Raw genomic sequence first — 22731 nt, 5'->3', positions numbered from 1 at the left:
TCCCCCTGAAATAATGCCATACACAGTACATTTTAAATCTGTGCCATGACTATGGAGAGGAAAATTGGGAAATAATAAACCATTTCTTTATCCACACTCTCTATTTAGTTCCCTGCACCCTGGTACCTCCCAACCTCATCAGCTAAGAATTCAATTGTAACAATAATTACAATATTAGGAATTAGAATTTGGACTTTTATAGAGTAGTTATATTTTCTATAAAAAGAATTCCACAGGGATGAAATACAAAAAGCTGAATAAAAGAAAATAATAGAAAATTAAGAGTGAGGGGAAAAATGCCAGATAGTAATCTTCACATTTTTATAATGGATTGCATTTAACTACAAAGAACAGAAAACTCTAATAGCTTAAGTAAAGGAAAATCCTGGAGATGCAGCATGGTATGATGCACAGCTCAATAATGTCCTCAAGGAATCAGGTTCCTTCCAGCTCTCTGTTCAGCCATTTGTCCTCAGAGGCTACTTTCCTCATGGTTATAAAATGGCTGCTTAATTTCCAGGCATCCCATCCAGATCTATGGAAGTAAGATAAGATCAGATTTTTTATTGTATTTTTTTTTTAACTCAGTCAGGAAAACTTTTTCTAGAAGACCGCTAGCCAGCTTCTCTTTATCTCTCTCTGGCTAGATTGGTATGCATGCCTGGAACAGTGGTTAGCCAAAGGAAGTAGGACCATCATGAGTGTGTTAGAAATTTTCCCTGGGGGCTGCCAATGGAGCCAACTTCCTAATGAAACCAAAGGTTGAGCAGAGGAGGATGGAAAACTAAATAACTTTAGGGAGCTGTCAGTGTAAAAGAGGCAGGTGGGGTAGGGAATAGCATTTGGATTTGAGGTCACTAGTGTCTGTTCCATATTTCTCACTATATTTAACAGAAATAAATTCCATTTTTCTTTTGAAAGATTTTGAACTCTAAAGAGTTCAACTTCTGGAGCTATTTTGTCCATTTTTATTGAAAACTATAAAGGTGCAGTCCCAATTCACTTGCTAGTGAAGTTCAATGCCTACTGTCAGTATCTTGGTAGAGGTTGAAGAAGTAATTTCAATTTAGTTCTTCTAGCCAAATCCAGCTATTTTGTTCCAGACCTCAAGCAAACCTCCTTGACCTCCATAACATTTTCACTGCTGATCTCTCCCCCAGCCATTTCCTTCAATCTTCTTGAAATTCTTCCTTCTCTTAGTGTTTGTGACCATTCTTTTCCATTCTCCTTTTTTTTCTCTCTTTGGTTCCACTTCACCAATCTATGATCATATCTTATATCCAAGCCTTTAGATCAGGTCCTGCTGTCTCTGTTTTTGCTCCTTTGGAAATTGAATCTACTTTCAGGATGTGAATGCTCACCTCTATATAGCATAGCTCAGAAATAGCTACTCCTGTATTTTATATTTCCTTAGGGAAATTCTCTTAATTTCAACATAGCCAAAAAATTATCACCAACTCTTTCTCCCCACACTGGTTGGCTCTCTGAACTTAATAGTGTCATCATCATGGCAGAACTCAGACTCAAAACTTTGAATCACAATTAACTAATTTTTACATTAGTTTTTGAATTATCGAGCAAGTCCTTCTGTTTCAATGTTTTCTACTGAGAGGTCACTCACATAGGCCTCTTAAATGAGATTGTGTGTGTAAAATACTTAACAGCAATGCCAGCCACAAAGTGAGAAATCAATACAAAATTTTTCCTATTGTTGTTGTTACAATTGTACAGAATATCACAGTTGGATTACTGGAAAATTCTTCTAAGTGTTCTTATTCACACTTCACATCTCCTTCTACCAACACTTGCATCATATTACCTTACTTATGATTTTTGATTCTCTAATTCCTGTCTGATTTTGCACTAACATCAACAAGGCTCTAAATAATCTTATATCCCAAGGTTTTCCCATTAACTTCTCAGTGCAAATCTTTCCTTCCATAGCATCAATCAACTTTTCATTTCTTCATTTCTTGCTCATCTTGCCTCACTAACTCTACATTCAGAGTTTGGTGTAAACAGAAAGTGTTTAATCCAACTCTGTCAGTATACTGATGTGAAAACTAATCACCACAGATTTGTCCAGGGTCAAGTGATCACTGAGCCTGGGCTCAAACCCAGATGCTTTGTCTCCTTATTCAAAGCTCTTCATAATTCAACAAATTTATTAATTCAGCACAACAGTGCCACTGACTCATATTAAATTCATGATCAACTAACCCTTCTGTTTACTTTTTCCATAAATGAGTGTAAATTCATTCTTACCGATGTCTTTAAACTTTTGACTCAAAATAGGGAATATTAACTTAACCTCAATAAAGTTTTTATTGTTCTTTACAGCTCAGTGTTCTGGTCAACCAAGATCACATCTTTATCACCATTCTTTATATTTTACAGCTCTTTGAACCAAAATACTATGGTAGACAAGAGTTCTAGGCACTGAGTAAGATTCATTAACTGCCTGTCACCCGGATGCCCCTCCCAGAGTGCAGGTTAAGGTGGCCCACCTTCTTTAGCCATAAATGATATAATTTTGTCTCGCTTATGTTTAAACTAAACCAGTGAATCTGGCCTCCGATAACTTAGTGTAATTTTTAATCTGACCCCAGGGTCAGAATTGTGTATATTGTGGCACATAGTCACATAAGCAGTCCCAAAGACATTTTTACAATGACCCTATTTTATAAACTGGGGGGAGAGAAGAGGGGGTGAGAAACAATAAAAACTAAAAACTTAATCTGCAAGCTAAAACTTGCTTATCCATAGCTTCATGTTCATAATGGAGGCTTCAATAGCTTTGGCCTTTGGCTTCCCGAAATGATACAAAGATTAATAATTAGATCCCTGTTATCTGAATCTGTATGTTCTTATCAACCTTGTCATTTACATCATTGTCTTCCCATTCAAAAAAAGGGTGGTCATCAGTTTAGCTCTCAGAGCCAGAGAAAAAGAGAGAAGGGGACATGAGGTAATGGAACTGGCAGGAAGAGCATGCATGATTTTTCTTTTAAAAAGTTTTATGTTGTAGAACATCTGGATGAATTCAGAACCTATACTTGACCCTATATCAGATCCTAATACCTTCAAACAGGAGACAGGAAATATAAGCTATCCAGAATGTAGTCAATATACAATAAAGTCTGTCCAAGAGAAAATAAAAGTAGAAACAAGAGCAGGAAGACATAAATGAAACAATATCTCTATTTTCAGTTCCCTTTGTCAATGTCTACACCACAAAACTCTTTCTCAGCAGTCTCTCATAGTCATGCATAGATGCTAATGTTGGGTACATGCATGAGGATAACAGTCACAGTGGCCTTGGTGGACCATCAAGAGATGAACAGGCCAGCTGTGATCAGCAGTATGGATACAGTTGCCCTAGAATGATGCCAAGTGCAAAACTGGTTTGCAGAAAACTTGGTTATTCTTAAACCACGAAGAGAATACAAATTATCCATTAACTCGCATCTCTGATTTCATAGTACTGTTCTGCTGGTGTACTCAGCAGCATATGGGCAAGATTTTGATATCCTTGTTTAATCACTCATACATATACTTGGCTTCATTCTTCTTTAATTAGTTTAGGAATATTTGGCTATTAATGAAAAAGAACTGTCTTTTTTTAAACTTTTTAAAAAACATCTTTATTGCAATATAATAGCTTTACAATGTTGCGTTAGTTTCTGCTGTATAGCACAGTGAATCAGCTATATGTATATGTATATACTCATATGCCCTCCCTCTTGCCTCTCCCTCTCACCCTCCCTATCCTACCCCTCTAGGTGGTCACAAACCACCGACCTGATCTCCCTGTGTTATGCGGCTGCTTCCCACTAGCTAGCTGTTTTACATTTGGTAGTACATATATGTCCATGCCACTCTCTCACTTCGTCCCAGCTTACACTTCCCCCTCCCAGTGTCCTCAAGTCCATTCTCTACATCTGCATCTTTATTCCTGTCCAGCCCTAGGTTCATCAGAACCATTATTATTATTATTATTATTATTAGATTCTATATATATGTGTTAGCATATGGTATTTGTTTTTCTCTTTCTGACTTACTTCACTCTGTATGACAGACTTTAGGTACATCAACCCCATTACAAATAACTCAATTTCATTTCTTTTTATGGCTGAGTAGTATTCCATTGTATATATGTGCCACATCTTCTTTACTCATTCATCTGTCGATGGACACTTAGGTTGCTTCTATGTCCTGGCTATTGAAAATAGTTCTGCAAGAAACATTGTGGCACATGACTCTCCTTGAATTATGGTTTTCTCAGGGTATATGCCCAGTAGAGGTATTGCTGAGTCATATGATAGTTCTATTTTTAATTTTTTAAGGAACCTCCATACTGTTCTCCATAGTGGCTGTATCAATTTACATCCCCACCAACAGTGCAAGAGGGTTCCCTTTTCTCCACACCCTCTCCAGCATTTATTGTTTGTAGACTTTTTGATGATGGTCATTCTAATCGGAGTGAGGTGATACCTCATTGTAGTTTTGATTTGCATTTCTCTAATTATTAGTGATGTTGAGCATCCTTTTATGTGTTTGTTGGCAATCTGTATATCTTCTTTGGAGAAATGTCTATTTAGGTGTTCTGCCCATTTTTGGATTGGGTTGTTTGTTTCTTTCATATTGAGCTGCATAAGCTTCTTGTATATTTTGGAGATGAATTCTTTGTCAGTTGCTTTGTTTACAAATATTTTCTCCCATTCCCAGGGTTGTCTTTTGGTCTTGTTTATGGATTCCTTTGCTGGGCAAAAGCCTTTAGGTTTCAATAGGTCTCATTTGTTTATTTTTCTTTTTATTTCCATTTCTCTAGGAGGAGGGTCAAAGATCTTGCCATGATTTATGTCAAAGACTGCTCTTCCTATGTTTTCCTGTAAGAGTTTTACAGTATCTGGCCTTACATTTAGGTCTTTAATCCATTTTGAGTATATTTCTGTATATGGTGTTAGGAAGTGTTTGAATATCATTCTTTTAAATGCAGCTGTCCAGTTTTCTCAGCACCACCTATTGAAGAGGCTGTCTTTTCTCCATTGTATATACTTGCATTCCTTATCAAACATAAGTTGACCATATGTGCATGAGTTTATCTCTAGACTTTCTATCCTGTTCCATTGATCTATATTTCTGGTTTTGGGTGAGTACCATACAGAGAAAATATTTGCAAATGAAGCAACTGACAAAGGATTAATCTCCTAAAATTTACAAGCAGCTCATGCAGCTCAATATCAAAAAAACAAACAATCTAATCCAAAAATAGGCAGAAGACCTAAATAGACATTTCTCCAAAGCAGATATACAGATTGCCAACAAGCACATGAAAGAATGCTCAACATCCCTAATCATTAGAGAAATGCAAATCAAAACTACAATGAGGTATCTCCTCACACCTGTCAGAATAGCCATCATCAAAAAATCTACAAACAGGGCTTCCCTGGTGGCACAGTGGTTGAGAGCCCGCCTGCCGGTGCAGGGGACACGGGTTCGTGCCCCGGTCCGGGAAGATCCCACATGCTGCAGAGTGGCTGAGCCCGTGAGCCATGGCCGCTGAGCCTGCATGTCTGGAGCCTGTGCTCCACAACGGGAGAGGCCACAACAGAGAGAGGCCCGCGTACCGCAGGAAAAAAAAATCTACAAACAATAAATGCTGGAGGGGGTGTGGAGAAAAGGGAACACTTTTGTACTGTTGGTGGGAATGTAAATTGATACAGCCACTATGGAGAACAGTATGGAGGTTCCATAAAAACCTAAAAATAGAACTACCGTACGACCCAGCAATCCCACTACTGGGCATATACTCTGGGAAAACCGTAATTCAAAAAGAGTCACGTATCACTATGTTCATTGCAGCTCTATTTACAATAACCAGGACATGGAAGCAAGCTAAGTGCCCATCAACAGATGAATGGATAAAGAAGATGTGGCACATATATACAATGGAATATTACTCAGACATAAAAAGAAACGAAATTGAGTTATTTGTAGTGAGGTGGATCGACCCAGAGTCTGTCATACAGAGTGAAATAAGTCAGAAAGAGAAAAGCAAATACAGTATGCTAACACGTATATATGGAATCTAAAAAAGAAAGAAAAAAAAAGGTCATGAAGAACCTAGGGGCAGGATGGGAATAAAGGTGCAGACCTATTAGAGAATTGACTTGAGGACAGGGGGAGGAGGAAGGGTAAGCTGGGACAAAGTGAGAAAGTGGCATTAACATGTATAAACTACCAAATGTAAAATCGAGAGCTAGTGGGAAGCAGCCACATAGTACAGGGAGATCAGCTCCGTGCTTTGTGACCATCTAGAGGGATGGGATAGGGAGAGTGGGAGGGAGATGCAAGAAGGAGGGGATCTGGAGATATATGTGTAGTACAGCTGATTCACTTTGTTATACAGCAGAAACTGACACAACATTGTAAAGCAATTATACTCCATAAATACGTTAAAAAAAAAAGCATTTATATCTCCCCATTAACACTCTCATCCTTTGGGAAAAGAACTTGATGATTATATATATTGTGTAAATTAATGGCTGATTATATTTTCTTAAACAGAAGCACATTAAAAAAAAGCAAACAAAATCAATCTCCCTTTAAACCCTACATTTAGGACCAATAAAACAAGCTGGGAAATCTATGGTTAATGTTTCCTTTGATTTCACAAATATAACCCACCCCCCATAGCAAAATCTTTCTCCATGGCTCCAATGGGCTAAGAATCTATAGCTAAAATTGCTTCAGCCTCTATAGAAACCATCTTCTCCTAAGGGCACCCCAATATTTCCGGGCCTCTTACAACATAAGTTCTCCTTTCCAATGCAAATAAGAGAACAATCAAATAACTAAACGTGAAGCATCAGTGCATGGCCTCTTCTTACACAAAACATGAATTTCCAGAGCTCTTTGGAACACACTGATATCTCCTATTAACATTTTCAGAGTAAATAGATTTTCATTAATAACTAAAAAATTATAAGCCCAAATTCACTACTAGAAGGTAAGCTGAGGTAAATCTTGTGTTGCATATTCATTTTTAGCTTGTATTTTACTTTAAAATGCTGAAGATGTACTATTTTAATATGCAAAGACATTAATCCTTTCTAAGGAATGAACAATATGCATGATGACCAAATAATCCACAAAAGGTGGAGAATCTAGTTTTTAAGCAAATGTATTGACCTTAAGAACAGTATTTTCAAAGAGATACAGAGTTGTTTCTCAGACACTTTGGGCAACAATCTACTAAAATTTTACCCCATTTCAATGAAAAAAGATGGTGCAGCATTATAAAAACAACAACACCATTAAAGTTAAATAGTTCTGAGCCTCACATTCTTCCAATAATAATATTGGCCTTTTGTCTCTGTTATAGCAAGTGTATTTAATATCCATGCTAATATTTATTTTCTAAACGTAAAATAGAATTAAGATAACAAATAAAGTCTACCATCTAGTGATAATATTGGCTATATGTTATATTTTTTTGTTTCATGGGCTTTTACATGTTTGATTCAAGGTAGCTTACTGAATAATGAATAAACATCTTTAAAAATGCATTTCAATAGTTGAGGTTATAGTTGTTTGCCAGGTTCTCATCTTGAGCTGAAAATGTGATGATTTTCTTACTGTGTAGAACAAAACTATGAAGAAGATAGCCTTTAAAAACCTAATCGGTGTTGAGTCAAAATATTTTTGTGATATAGATCTTCTATCAGTGAGCTCACTTTTTAGAAGGAAACCACAATATTGTCTACAAATGCTAGGTTTCCTAAAGGATCTTCTTAGGAGAACTTGTTGTTTGTTTGTTTGAAAGTAATCTAGAAATAATCTAAAGGTATAAGAAATAGGATATATTTATAAAACCTAAAATAACAAAATTATATAAAGTTATGGAAGACAACATATTTTTTGCTATAGTTCTGCCTTTTTGAAGGGATCATTTTTGTCTCTCTATTCATCATAAGCTAGTGGTACATATATTTATACTTTACTTTGAGGCTAAATAGATACTAAATGTTTAGCTTCTTTACATAAGGCTTTCTAAGTAGTAACTGTCCATATTATGGATATGTTACGCTGCCACATCCTGGGTTCTGATTCTCAGCTCTGAAAGTTCAGAAACAATTGTGTAAACCTACCTTGTGATTTTTTACATTTGGTGGCAAACCACCTTTAATTAAATTCACTGAAGACTGATTGAGAATATAAAATTCCATTTTATTAATTTTCAGTGAGAAACATAACCACAAATTAGACTCGGGACCAGCTACATAATCAGTGGGGCCCGCTGCAAAATGAAAATACAGGGCTTTTTTTCAAAACGATTAAGAATTTCAAGACAGCAGCAGTACAGCATAAAGCCAAGCTCAGGATCCACATAAGAGTGAGGGCCTTGCATAACTGCACAGGTCACAAGCCCATGAAGCTGGTCCTGATTAAACTCATATATCTGCCAAAGATTGCTTACAAATAGAGGATTAGAGAAAGGGATATGGACACACACCTGTGTTCCTGAAAATGCTGGTTGAATTTCCCTTTCCAACTTTAACAATGTATGTGGGAACACATTAGCACTTCCTGCTGTTGCCTCATCTTTATTTAGCTCACTTCTGTTGGAGGAAAGCAGGAGCTTTCTTCAACATGTTACAATCCGGTTCCACTCCTAACAGGTTTTTCCAAAACACCCTGTCTTCATTGGATTCAGTAGTTGACCTAATCTCATCAATTACACTCAAAAATTATCTTAGTGTGTGTTTTATTTTATACATAACAGGCTGGTTTTTAGTAGTTTCCATTTCAGAGGATGGCCTTTCTCAGTACTATTGCTAGACTCTGAAGAAACTTATAACAATCATCTCTGCACTGACTAGGCTTCATTCATTCACTTGACACAGCTTTACTGAGTACCAGTCATTTAGGTATTAGGTGCTATATTATTTAGCACATAGTTTTCAACCTATGGTGAAAAATCATATATATTCAACATGTTATTCAATATATGTTATTCTGAGAATCAATATGTATATTTGTCTGTTATGTTGGACATACATCTTACTCAAGACATGTTTGTTTGCATTAACAAAACCCAACTCAAACTATCCTAAAAGATAGATAGATAGATACATACATACATACATACATATAGTGGTTTCAAGTTACTGCATTCAGAAAGACAAAACATGTCATCAGAACATCTTTCTTTCTCTCCTCCTCTTCCTTCTATCCTCTCTCTCTCTCTCTTTCTCTCCACTGTCCCATTTCCTATGAGTTGGTGTTAATGTCAATCAGGTTCCCTCCATGTGGTTGCAAAAATAGACTCAAGTACCTCCAAGTTCACATGCCAAAAGGAGAGAGCATCTCCCTTGTTTGAACACCCAAAATGATTATGTCAAAAGATTGGTCTTACTCAGGTCACACACCTACCCTGAAGCAACAATTATGTCCTGGGTCTGGGCTACTGTTATTAGTCATCCATGAGACCATGACTGACAGTTCCACTGGAAGGTGGAGGGGCAATTTGCAAAAGGAAAAGGGAGAGGAAAGAAAGAAAGAAGAAAGAGATCAAAGAAAGAAGAGATTCTGTGTGGGTAGAAAGAGTAGGTGTCTCCACCAGCACAATAGGAGCCTATAGTTGAATGTAAAGAGAGGTTAAGATTTGAATTCTGAAGAAAGGTATTATGTGCCACTAAATCTGTTGCCTATAGGAATGTGATCAAATCACTGTAGCCAGAAGAGCTACTCTTTTCTTCTGATTCTCAAAGAAAAGCATGAAGCAAATAGACCTACTTGTTCCAGAGTTCTCAGAGGAAACTCTAAAAAGTTGAAAACTCAGAAGAATCAAGCTATCAATTTTGTCCAGTTTTTTTGCATATATAGAGAGATGCTATTTAATTTTTTGAACTCAGTCAAATTGTTTAACCTTTAGGACTTAGAGTTCCAGGTATATTAAGTGGTCTATTAAGTGCTCCTATTGTGTAGCCAATCGTCAAAGACAGGACGGACAGCAGAGGCTGGCAATCCCAGGGTTACAACTATGTCTTTGTTGTCAATACGTCCAAGAGTGGCATTAATTCTTATGCCTCTCAGATACTTTCTATTATACATCTCAAAGGAACCAAGCTTTCTCCACTTCTGACTCCCTATGGGGAATACCCAAAAACATTTGCACAGTTCCATACCCATTATATCTAACATTTTGTAGAGTTAATATTTCAAAGTACTTTTAAATTTTTAAAATTTATCCTCACAGTAAACTTTGGAGAAAGGTTATAGTATTATTATATAATGCTGTGTCAGTTGACTAGAGATAAACAGCTCCTGAATGGACTCTCACACAGGTATTATGATAGTTAATCTTGTCATAATTCCAATTCTGCTTCACTTCACGTAACACAAGAATATAGAACCACATACAAAGCTGCTGTGCTCCACACGGAGAAAAGAGGTGCTCCTTCACCCTCAAGTACCACCCTTCCACCCACACCCACACTCCAGGAGTTTGACAGTGCACTCTGAGTCATATGACATCTCACTGGAAAAATGTTCGTGTGTCTCTTCTTTATCAGTGGGATGATGGGACCCTCAAACTTGTCTCCAGAGCCCCTCACTTGCATCAGGGGACACTTCTGGGTAACATGATGACAGCTGATGATTAGTCCATCGAAGCAGAGAATGGGGGCCACTCTTCCTTCTGCAGCTTTGCAGGGATGCTTAAGCAGGTTTATGAGACATCAGGCCCCACTGAGTATTTATAATTTTAAGGAGGTGTTAAGTCAAGGAAACCCTGAGATCAATGAATCGCTGAACCACCGGGAAATCCTAGTAAAGACAACAACAACACAATCAGCTCGTGAAAAGTCTGTGGTCACTTTAGTGTTGCCTAAATATTATTGTCTTAGTGTGTATTATCAGCCGAAGATGTTCTCAGAGAGCTGGGCTTCTGAATCAAAGGAACGGTGGTGCCATCCGACTGATGATAAGGGCTGTTTGGGGAACCAGAAGGCAGCAGCAGGTCCTCAGTGGATAACAAAGACATTCTTGGAACATGGATTTGTTACAGGCATGACACCAAGGTAAAAGAAGACAGAGAGAAATTGTATAGTATGTCTTTTTTTTTTTTTTTTTTTTACTTCAGGAGGAGGAGGGGGAGCCGAGGAAAGTTAAATAAATGATACGGACTCAAGTTCCAGGAACCAAGGAAAGCTAAAAATAGCCAGCTCCCTAAATAGCGTGTAAAAGCTGTCTGCAGTGTGGGATTCTGGAGACTACCTCTCTCGGGGAATCTAGCAATGCTCTAAGAAGTCTTTTGTTTTCTCCCTTAATGGATCCTGTCAGCACTTTAATATCCTCAAATATCTCCAAGGGCAGCAACATCCCCAAAAGACCCATTGGCAGGTGTCCGTGGGGCAATCCTGTTTTCAGAATGGCATGGTTCTTCCTGTGGCCTGGTCTTCACAGCCTCCTGAGACCAACAGGGATATACTTTTGACCCCCAAAGAAGGAACAAACCATAATTCTATTTCAGATTTTTTTTTTTGCCTCAAGTGGTCAAAACAGCCCAATATAAATTTATAAAATTTCATGAAAATAACTTCGTTTGCATGAAGTAATGACAAGAGAAATAGCATAGTATCTAATACTGGTTTCAGGCTTAATTAAATCCATTAAAAAAATCTTTTACTACTTCCTCATGCTCACCAACACATTTTTCTTTTTAATTTTCTGACTTGTCAAACCTGAAAATGCTTCAGTCAAATCTTTCTACCCTGCAAGTTCAGACACTGGCTTCCATTAGTATTTTTTTTCTCTCCTTACTCATTCATTCAAAGCTGGCCTTAAGGCAAAATCATGAAGTTTGTGGCATTTGCCAACAGTGCCCCTTTATTCATCTTTCATCCCTTCTCCTCTACTCTTTAAAGAGCCCTTGCCTTCCCTTCCCTCCAATGTCCAGTGTTCTTGAAATTTCCAGCCCTTAAGAAGCCTCTTCAATAGTGAGAATCCCTTCATGAACCTACAGCCAGGGGAGCTGCCCCAGTAGTCATGGGGGGCAGGGACTGGAGGAGAAACCTAGACGGGAAACTAGTCACAAGTTTTGAAACTCTGGATACCTCAGTTGCTCTGAGCCTCACTTTTCCCATCTGTAATATGGAATAATATTTGCTTCAAAATGCTCCCTTGTACCTGGAGCCCTCCACACATAGCCCCTTCCAGCTCACCCTCACCTCTTTGTCTCATCAGCTCTGTTCTAGGCTAGTCTTCCCTTTGGCTTCATCAAGTCTCTGCTGAAAGTTTACTTCAGAGAGATCAGCCCAGACCAGCCTACCTAAGAAGCCTCTCCCCTTCTACTGTAAACACCCTTTTATTTCACTACCACAATTTAAGATTATCCTATGTCATTTCATCCCTTTACCTTTTCTTTCTTTGTGCGTGTATAGAAGTCTTGTCTCTCCTACTAGACTATAAGCTCCATTCATGAGGGCAGGAACTATTTCTAGTTCTTTCATCATTGCTGCTCCAGATCTTAGTACAGCACAGTGTATTTAGGACCTAAAAGTTTATCACTAAACATTTTGTTTGCCTTTGACCAGCCTGTGTAGAAATGAACTAAGACCACCCAAATTAGAACAAACAGAGGTTATTTATTCAGCGTGTGCTATAGCTGGGGAGTCAGCCATCACTTGTGTTTGGCAAAGACTCAGAGGCTTTTGCAGGGAGTGGGAAAGTTTAATAGTGAAAAAATGAGAAGCCTTTAATATGCTCTAATTGGAGGTTGTTGGCATGGGGAAGCTAGACATGCGTTGTCTAGAAGCAGGGCATTTATGTGATTGGTTTGGGAGGCATATTTGGCTTCCTTGGGCTAGTCCTGAATTAGTCGTGGTGAATAAAGAGAAGTTGGCACTCATTGACCAAGTTCTGATGCTCTGGGCTGATTGCAGAGGTTGTAGGTCAGCTTTTTATTGTTATGCATGGCCTGGCCATTGAGCATTTGTAAAGTCTCTCACATGATTTCTTCACTTTTCTTCCCGTACCTCGGGCATAACCTATACTCTAAAATATGGGGGGGAGCATATTAATTAGCTTAAACTAAGCTGTGATTTTATGACAATATCTGAGGCAGACCCATTTCAAGGAGAATTGGCATTTATTAGAGCAAATGAGGACTCTAACAAATGGATGGTTAAGAAATGATAAAGACCAGAGAGGGGTGCGATATTTGGGGGCAAAGTATTGCTTTGGTTATTCTATTCAAATTACACTGTAGAAACACCTCTGCTTAGTTTTTCTCTTTAAAGTACACAAATTATAAAAGGTTAAAATTTTCAAAGATATGGGCTTCCCTGGTGGCGCAGTGGTTGAGAATCTGCCTGCCAATGCAGGGGACACTGGTTCGAGCCCTGGTCTGGGAGGATCCCACATGCCTCAGAGCAACTAAGCCCGTGAGCCACAACTACTGAGCCTGCGCGTCTGGAGCCTGTGCTCCGCAACAAGAGAGGCCGCGATAGTGAGAGGCCCATGCACCGCTATGAAGAGTGGTCCCCGCTTGCCACAACTGGAGAAAGCTCTCGCACAGAAATGAAGACCCAACACAGCAAAAATTAATTAATTAATTAATAAACTCTTACCTCCAACATCTTCAAAAAAATTTTTTTTCAAAGATATTAAACTCATTTAAAGGAGATCAAAAAAGAGACTTCCGATGCCTATGCACTGATGCCTGGACACACCAGGTACATTTGTGCCTCTGCAGTGCCTTCGTCTGAGATGCTTCACCCTTCTCCTCCCTTATCTGAGGTTCTGACCTTCAAGACAAGCCCTAGGAGCCATCCTGCCCCATGTAGTCATTGCCAACAATAGGCTCACAACTCTTCTGCTGTCTAAATTCCTAAAAGCTCTTATCTGTGTCACTCAACACTTAATGGCATTTTGCAGTGGGCTATTTCTTATGTTCATGTTCTTTTTTATCAACTAAACTGGAAGTTTCTGTGACATTTGTGTATCCACCACAGCAACTATAATATATACACACTCAATTCATTTGGCTGTATAAATGCTTTCATTCTCCATTAATAACAATAGGAAATTGATAGATTAAAATACAAAAGAAAAAATATGAGTATTTCACCCTGTGTATATGGGTATAATGCTACATGGTACTTAATGACATGGCTCTGGGGCAGGCTGTGTGGTTCAGGCCCAGGCTTAATTGCATCACAGATATACATTTTTAGGTATGTTTTAAAAATATCCCTAACCTTTGGGTTCCTCCTTTATAAACGGAAGTTGAGAATATATATCCTTTACAGAACAGGTTGTATGTAAGTTTCAGGGAACCAGTAAGTGATCAATAAACATTAGTTCATGTTATGTTATTTGAAAACTAACTAAAATCATATGTTAAAATTTGTTAGAAAGAATCTGTTTATAAAAAAATATATATCTAAAAGCTGAGTTGTTATGAGTGTGCTTGGGTTGTTTCTGAAGGTGTTTTAATTGACATGAAGATTAAATATACTAAGTATGTAGAACATATATTAGTAATATAATTATCTACTATGTTTGAGTGCCAGACTAGAAGAGTCATGGTCCAATTAAATAGATAGACAGGTAGATAGATATAGATAGATATAGGTATGTACGTGTGTGTATTCTATTAGTACACATCAACTACAGTGACAGTGGAGAGGTATCCTTTTCTTTTATGAGCCTCTCAGGCAATATACTCATGCACTGATCAGATATTAGTTTAGTAAAAGAATAAGAGTCACTATAATATGGTTTAAAGAGCCCTGAACTTGGAATCAGAACTCAAGGTCCAAGATTTACCATTCTCTAACCATGTAACAATGGATAAACCACATATATTTATTCCATCTTTTACCTCATTTGTAAAATGGAGGTAATGACACAACTCACGATTAATAAAACACAAATGTGAAGAGACTTCTGATTCTGGCTATGATCAATGTGCTTATAGCAGAACAATATAGCACACAGAATAACTGGAAAAGTCAGATAGAATAAATATAAATATAATTTGTGGGAAAGCATTGGAAAATTGCTTAGGCAGCCAGAATTTGAGGGTGAAGATCCCAGAAAAAAATGACAATTGTTAAGATAAGCTCAATTTATACCTGCTTCTTTTTTCAGAGAATTTGTTAATTTTTGATATTAGTAAGAGATTTTAAAACCAGGTGGAAGATTGATGCAGAAGGAACAGCAGAGCTTTTGAAAATATCATAGGGCTGGAAGACAAAAACTAGAGTCCAGGTCGAGACATCAAGGGTTTGAGGGAACAAGAGCATGGAAAATAAAGAGGCACAGAGAAATAAGTCTGATATTCTTTGTACTCCCCATAAGGCATGTGCCAATTCCTTATTGAACAGTGTCAGAGGTTAAGAAGCTAAGTAAAAAGCAGCTGAAAAGGAGAAGAGAGTTTTTGGCAATCTCACAGCACTGGGTAAACAAAAATTGGAATTCAGACTGCCAAGGAAAAGAGTTCCTAGAAAACTCTCTATCTTTCAATGGGGACCCTTGGCAAGCTTCACTCCAGAAATTGGAAGTGAAAAGTAGACCAAGACTTTAAAAGACTGCAAACTAGTGTTGGGTCACATCAAATCCTGATTGGATTGAGGTGAACTCCCCCCTACTCAGCTGCAGGATAGGGTGAATCCTCACTGTAGGAAGAACATCATCTAAAAATCTACTTTGGTTGACATTGACCCTGCCTGGCATTCAATCAAAATTACTATGCATAACAATGAACAGCACTCCAAAATCAAAAGACAACAGAGTTGCAAGTGTACTGGTTACTAGTATTTTTAGACGTAGACCTTAAATTGGTTTCAATTAACAACTTCAATTAATGCATATATGTGACATCTAGAAAAATGGTACAGATGAATCGGTTTGCAAGGCAGAAACAGAGACACAGATGTAGAGAACAAACGTATGGACACCAAGGGGGAAAAGGCAGGTGGCGATGAATTGGGAGATTGGGATTGACATATATGCACTAATATGTATAAAATAGATAACTAATGAGAACCTGCTATATGGCACAGGGAACTCTATTTAATGCTCTGTGGTGGCCTAAATGGGAAGGAAATCCAAAAAAGAGGGGATATATATATGCATATAGCTGATTCACTTTCCTGTGCAGCAGAAACTAACACAACATTGTAAAGCAACTATGCCCCAGTAAAAAAAAAAAAAGATGGCAAAGTGAAATTTCATGAGATCAGAGAGCTAGGTCCAATATTCCATCAAGAAAGTCCAGGCCTACCAAGAGATAGGATAACGTGACTAAAACCAAGGGAAACAGGGACAAGAGAAACAGGCACAAGTAATGCAGATCTTAGAGTCAGCAGACAAGGACAATAAATAACTATTAATATTATCAAAGAAATTGAGAAAATGATGGACAAAATAGATAAAATAAGAATTTCAACATAGCAGTTGCATAAAAAAGAATATTTTGTATTTCATATGAGATTGTCTTCTCTAGAATGGGTTCATACTCTCTTCTACCAGTCATAAAAAGTGGGGCTTATCACTTATTTCCAATCAATGTATACAGTTGAGGCCATCTTTGTAAAGTTAAGTCTTGGTCTACCTCTGGTTCTCTCCTATTGTTGGAACATAGCCCTCCAGATCATTTGACTGAGACCCAGGGCATTCCTCAGGGCCCAGTCCCTGGTAGGGTTTACACTCTAACCTTAGTCTACTCAACAGTATGGGATTGAGTGACATTCTGCTTTACTTTTCAGATGTTTCCAATTTAGCTTTTTAATCCCCCATCTCACATAGCTTCGGAATTCAGCCAATATGTTGAAGGAAAGAATATCTCTGTGTTAGAAGCCCTTAAAGTTCCCATTTTTGTCTTTTCAGCTTTACAGAACTAAGAACTACAAAAAGTTCTGCTTGTTTGTCATTTCCTAGTTCTCTTCCCAGAACAGATCTTGGATTCTCAGCCTGTTGCCCACACCAAGAATCTGCAAAATCCCCCAGAAATGAAAACAGTTACGCATCATAAACTCACATTTCCTCACTTCTCCCTTCTCTGGGATCTTGGCCCTTCTGGTTCCTGTTGTTTCAGCGGCTCTTTGATGCCTTTAAACAAATAATGTTTTATTTTATGTAGGTTTTGGGCTGATCTCAACAGAAGCATTTATCTTCCTTCAGCTACTCCTTCCTGCTAGATAAGGCTAACAGTGCCAAGTATTGGCAAGAAGGTCAAGCAACTGTGACTTTCATGCACTGCAACTGAGTTTAAATTGGTACAACCATTTCTGAAAACTGGCAATAATATGTATATCTAATGACATAGCAATTTTACTAACCTAAGAAATGCATTCATATGTTCACCAAAGAACATGCACAAGACCCTCAAAGTAGAAACATCCCAAATATCCATCCACAGCAGAACAGATATAAAAATTGTATTAAATTCCTTCAAAAGAACAAAACCACAACTGCATACAAAACAATGAATTTCACAATGTTTATTGAGCAAAAATATCTAGATAAAATAACACTTGAAATTTGAAAAAGCATTGCAAACAGTAAAGCCCACACGCATAAGGGATTATCATTGCTGAAAATACACTAAAAAGTATAGAATGTTGCTATGCTCTGGGAATTTTATTCCACGTAAATTTAACTTCTAACATTCTATGTAAGTTTGGTGAAAATCCATGCACGGAGATAAAAAATAATGAAAGATGAAAACAAAAATATATTGGTTTAAAAATAAACTTCAAATCAAGACACTGCTAACAACAGCACAAATTGCTTTTCATTCTTCTAAACTATGAAAAGCTGCCAATGTGTTTGACACTCCATGGTTTTTATCTCCACTGCTTAAATGCCTAGCTGCATTTTTTTTTTTTTTTTTTTTTTGTGGTACGCGGGCCTCTCACTGTTGTGGCCTCTCCCACTGCGGAGCACAGGCTCCAGACGCGCAGGCTCAGCAGCCATGGCTCACGAGCCTAGCTGCTCTGCGGCATGTGGGATCTTCCCTGACCGGGGCATGAACCCGTGTCCCCGGCATCGGCAGGCAGACTCTCAACCACTGCGCCACCAGGGAAGCCCGCCTAGCTGCATTTTTGCCTTGCTTTGGCTTAATACATGTTTCTCAATTTTGTCACTTATGTTTGAAAGTGTCAAATTCTAATTTGGACTGCTAGTTCTTAAATCTGATATTTGTGGAGGTTCAAGAATGTCGTGGGTACATCACATGGCTTGTCTCAATGTTTTGACAATGACGGGTACCTTTTCCAGTGACCAGATGCTCCTGATCTCATTCTGTGGTTAGGCATCTGAATATTGCAGTTTTCCCCTGCACAATATCACTTTCAAAGGGAATATTTTGAGAAAGATCTGAATCATAAAGACCTTGACTGAAGTTAAACAATGCCAGTGTTTACCAGTAGAAAAAGCTTACTCTAAAGGACTACCTATACTTGAGCAAGTCTCATAAATAAAATAAATTATATATGAGGCTGGTTTGTCTCAAAACTACAAATTCTTGAGATTAGAATGTCAGCATGCTTGGTAAAAGCAACTTGTCTAAACCTCATTTGGGGACTATTACACACCAGAAGATAAATATTTTTGCACCCAGACATTGAACTTACTGCTTGACACATCTGGAATATCACTTCTTAGTGCAAACCAGTCTACTGATGTTTTTAAGAAAAAAAAAATGTGTTCATGTTGGGTGACATTAAAATCTAGAAATAAAAAAACCCTCCATATTTTGATACAATTTCAAACTGAAAGAAAAGTTGCAAGAATAGTACAAGGAATTACTATATACCCATATTTACCAATTATTTATAATACAGTTAACCCCCTTGTTTTACCATATTCTCTCTCATTCCTCTCCTGTCTCTTTCCATATATATATATATATATATATATATATATATATATATATATACATATATATATATATATTTTTTTTTCTGAATCATTCGAGAATAAGTTGAAGATAGTATGCCACTTACCCTTAATCCAAAAATACCTCAATGGGTATTTTCTAAGAAAAAGAAGTTCATCAGCCCTTTCTGTCCTTCTTGACCTTGATATTTTTAAGTATTAAAAGCCAACTCATTTGCAGGATATCCATCAATTTAGAATTGCCTGTTTTTCTTTCATGATTTGATTCACGTTATGCATCAAAAATTCAGGAACACAGAAGTAATGTGTCTTCAGGGTATCACATCTGGAGCAACACAATGTTGATTTGCTGCTGATACTAAACTTGATCATTTGCTTAAAATATCCAGGTTTCTCCTTAAACTTTTACACATTAGTTTTATTTCCTATTGAAGATTTTCTAACTTCATCATCCCTTCTAAATTGGCTGATTGGCCTTTTGCTGTAAGAAAGGGCTTTCATTTCTCTTCTGTTAATATATTCATTTATTAAATTATTTTATTACATTATTATGGACTCATGAATTCTTATTTTAATCAATCAGTTATAATATACTTAGTATCATTATATATTTATATGCTCAAATTGTCCAAGATCTGGTGTCTTCAAACTGGCTCCTGTGTTTGTGTGTATGTTTATATATTCCCATCATTCTTTGAGCATGTCCTTACTTCAGGGTCATAAAATAGATCCAAGTTCATTTTTCCCAGTTTGTAAATGAATCTTTTCTCGAAGGAGCCCTGGTTTCTTTTAGTGGAGAGTGTCATCTTCTGATATGCCATTTCTTCTAAGTATCCTCAGCAGACAGAATTGGAAAAATGTACATATATGCCTCTATATTTTTAAGTATATCTACGTTTTATCTTTAGCTATAAAAAAGCAGGAGTTCATACTGATACTTTCAATTTGAATCCAATATGACAGTGTACGCTCTAGCCTTCTATCCTTTCTTATTTGTAACTCCTACTCCATATTGAGTGAATTTGCTTTTCTTTTTCTTTCTTGCCACTTTCTCCTCCCCTCTATCCTCTTTTCTTCCCTTTCAATGTATTTTTCTTTTTAAAATGTATTAATTATAATATTTCAAAAGTTTGAAAATGTTAAAGCAGTGTTAAGGAGCACCAAAAAATGTTGTGTTCTAAACACAATGTATATTTCCATAAAATTAGTGACTCCAATATTAAACACTATGTTTTACTTATACATATGTTTTCTCTACCTATTGTATTGTAGGTTACTCTAAACTTTGTACAAAGAAACATTTTTTGTTGGAAAATCAAGGTTATATAGGGGTAAAAAGAAGGTAATTCATTTGGGAAATGTTTTCATTAAGTGGCAGGTGCCAAATGAATATTACTCTGATTTTGTAAAAGTTTGATGAGGAAGGAGGTCCATTCCTGAAATTGTCAAGCAGGATTTATTGAATGTCCATGGCATGCAAGCTCCAACATTGTACTCTTTGCATCCATCAGAGCTGGCAGGAATGACTTTGATTATTTTTCCAGAGTGATAACCTTCCATTGATTTTCTAGGAAAATGGACAAATATTATGGCCCCAATGTCTCTTCCCAACCTCCTTCTTAAAAGTGTAATCCACAAATAATCAACTATAGAGACTTCAAAATATTTTAAATTATCAAATAAAAACTTCTGCTGGCAGGAAAATGTGAGGTATATTGCTCTACGGTTGGGAGAAGAGGAATGTGTCTGATAGATTAGGGAGGAAATAGCTGAATAACCATCAGAATGAAAAAATTTATAAATAAGAAAAACAATAACTACAAATATAGGGAAAATAAACTTCTGATTTTTTGTGAGGGTCTGCCTTTCAAATAACACCTGACTAGGAAGTAATTCCTTCTTACCCATAAATGAGGTAAAACTGTCCCTCTGAGCATGCAGGGTTAAAAAGTGACATTGGGAATGGAGAGAAAGAAAAGAACAGAATGACTTCCTAGATCTCTGTTTCAGAATGGAAGAGAGAAATGTCATGATGAACATTGGGTGTGAAGCCAGAATTTCATGGTAACTGTTGAACAGCAAGTGCTAAATAAGTGTTTAGCCATCCAAGTCACTCAGACAGGAGCAAAGATGCTTAGAAGTCCAGGAAGCCTGAAGTCAAAGTTTAGTATCACCAGAGAGAGAACCATTGAATCAAGAGGTAGATGGAAGAATGATTCATGAGTTAATGCAGTTCCAGAAATCAGAGTCTCTCAGAGCTTAACAAATCCCATCAGCCCACAAAGTGCCAAACGTTAAAATAAGGGTCATGTCTCTTACTGTCATGGCTGGACTTCACTTGTTATTGGTTTTGATTTTTGTTTCTTAATTAGGTGGAGAATATTGTTATATATTCTGTGTACTGCTGTGCAGGAATGTGTAAATGCCAACAGGTGAGAAGGAGAAAAACTGAGAGACTAACAACAGCAGAACAGCTGCAACTGCAGGAAAGTTTCAGGTGTTAGTTGCCACGAAAGTCCTAACTGAGAACTCTGGAGAGCGGGACACCAGGCTCTGGTGCAGGATGCCACCCACCAGGACACATCATGAGAATGATGCAAAAGGGCAACTGGACTACTAATCTAATCTATTTTTATTTTAACATCTTAATTGGTGTATAATTGCTTTACAATGGTGTGTTAGGTTCTGCTTTATAACAAAGTGAATCAGCTATACATATACATATATCCCCATATCCTCTCCCTCTTGCATCTCCCTCCCACCCTCCCTATCCCACCCCTCTAGGTGGTCTCAAAGCAGCAAGCTGATCTCCCTGTGCTTTATTGCTGTTTCCCACTAGCTATCTATTTTACATTTGGTAGTATATATAAGTACATGCCAATCTCTCACTTCGTCCCAGCTTACCCTTTCCCCTCCCTGTGTCCTCAAGCCCATTCTCTATATCTGCATCTTTATTCCTGTCCTGCCCCTAGGTTCTTCAGAACACTTTTATTTATTTATTTATTTATTTATTTATTTTAGATTACATATATATGTGTTAGCATATGGTATTTGTTTTTCTCTTTCTGACTTACTTCACTCTGTATGACAGACTCCAGGTCCATCCACATTATTACAAATAATTCAATTTTGTTTCCTTTTATGGCTGAGTAATATTCCATTGTATATATGTGCCACATCTTCTTTATCCATTCATCTGTTGATGGACACTTAGGTTGCTTCCATGTCCTGGCTATTGTATATAGAGCTGTAAAGAACATTGTGGTACACGACTCTTTTTGAATTATGGTTTTCTCAGGGTATATGCCCAGTATTGGAATTGCTTGGTCATATTGTAGTTCTATTTTTAGATAGACTTCTCCATAGTGGCTGTATCACTTTATATTCCCACCAACAGTAAAAGAGGGTTCCCTTTTCTCCACACCCTCTCCAGCATTTATTGTTTGTGGATTTTTAGATGATGGCCATGCTGACTGGTGTGAGGTGATACCTCATTGTAGTTTTGATTTGCATTTCTCTAATGATTAGTGATGTTGAGCATTCTTTCATGTGTTTGTTGACAATCTGTATATCTTCTTTGGAGAAATGTCTATTTAGGTCTTCTACCTATTTTTGGATTGGATTATTTGTTTTTTGATATTGAGCTGCATAAGCTGCCTGTAAATTTTGGAGGTTAATCCTTTGTTAGTTTCTTCATTTGCAAATATTTTTTCCCATTCTGAGGGTTGTCTTTTCTTCTTGTTTATGATTTCCTTTGCTGTGCTAAAGCTTTTAAGTTTCATTAGGTCCTATTTGTTTATTTTTGTTTTTATTTCC

Source organism: Mesoplodon mirus (assembly GCF_964341445.2).
Source record: "Mesoplodon mirus genome assembly, chromosome: 8".
NCBI classification, from domain to species: Eukaryota; Metazoa; Chordata; class Mammalia; order Artiodactyla; family Ziphiidae; genus Mesoplodon; species Mesoplodon mirus.
The sequence above is the reverse complement of the archived record's forward strand: the minus strand, read 5'-3'. Positions refer to the sequence as shown.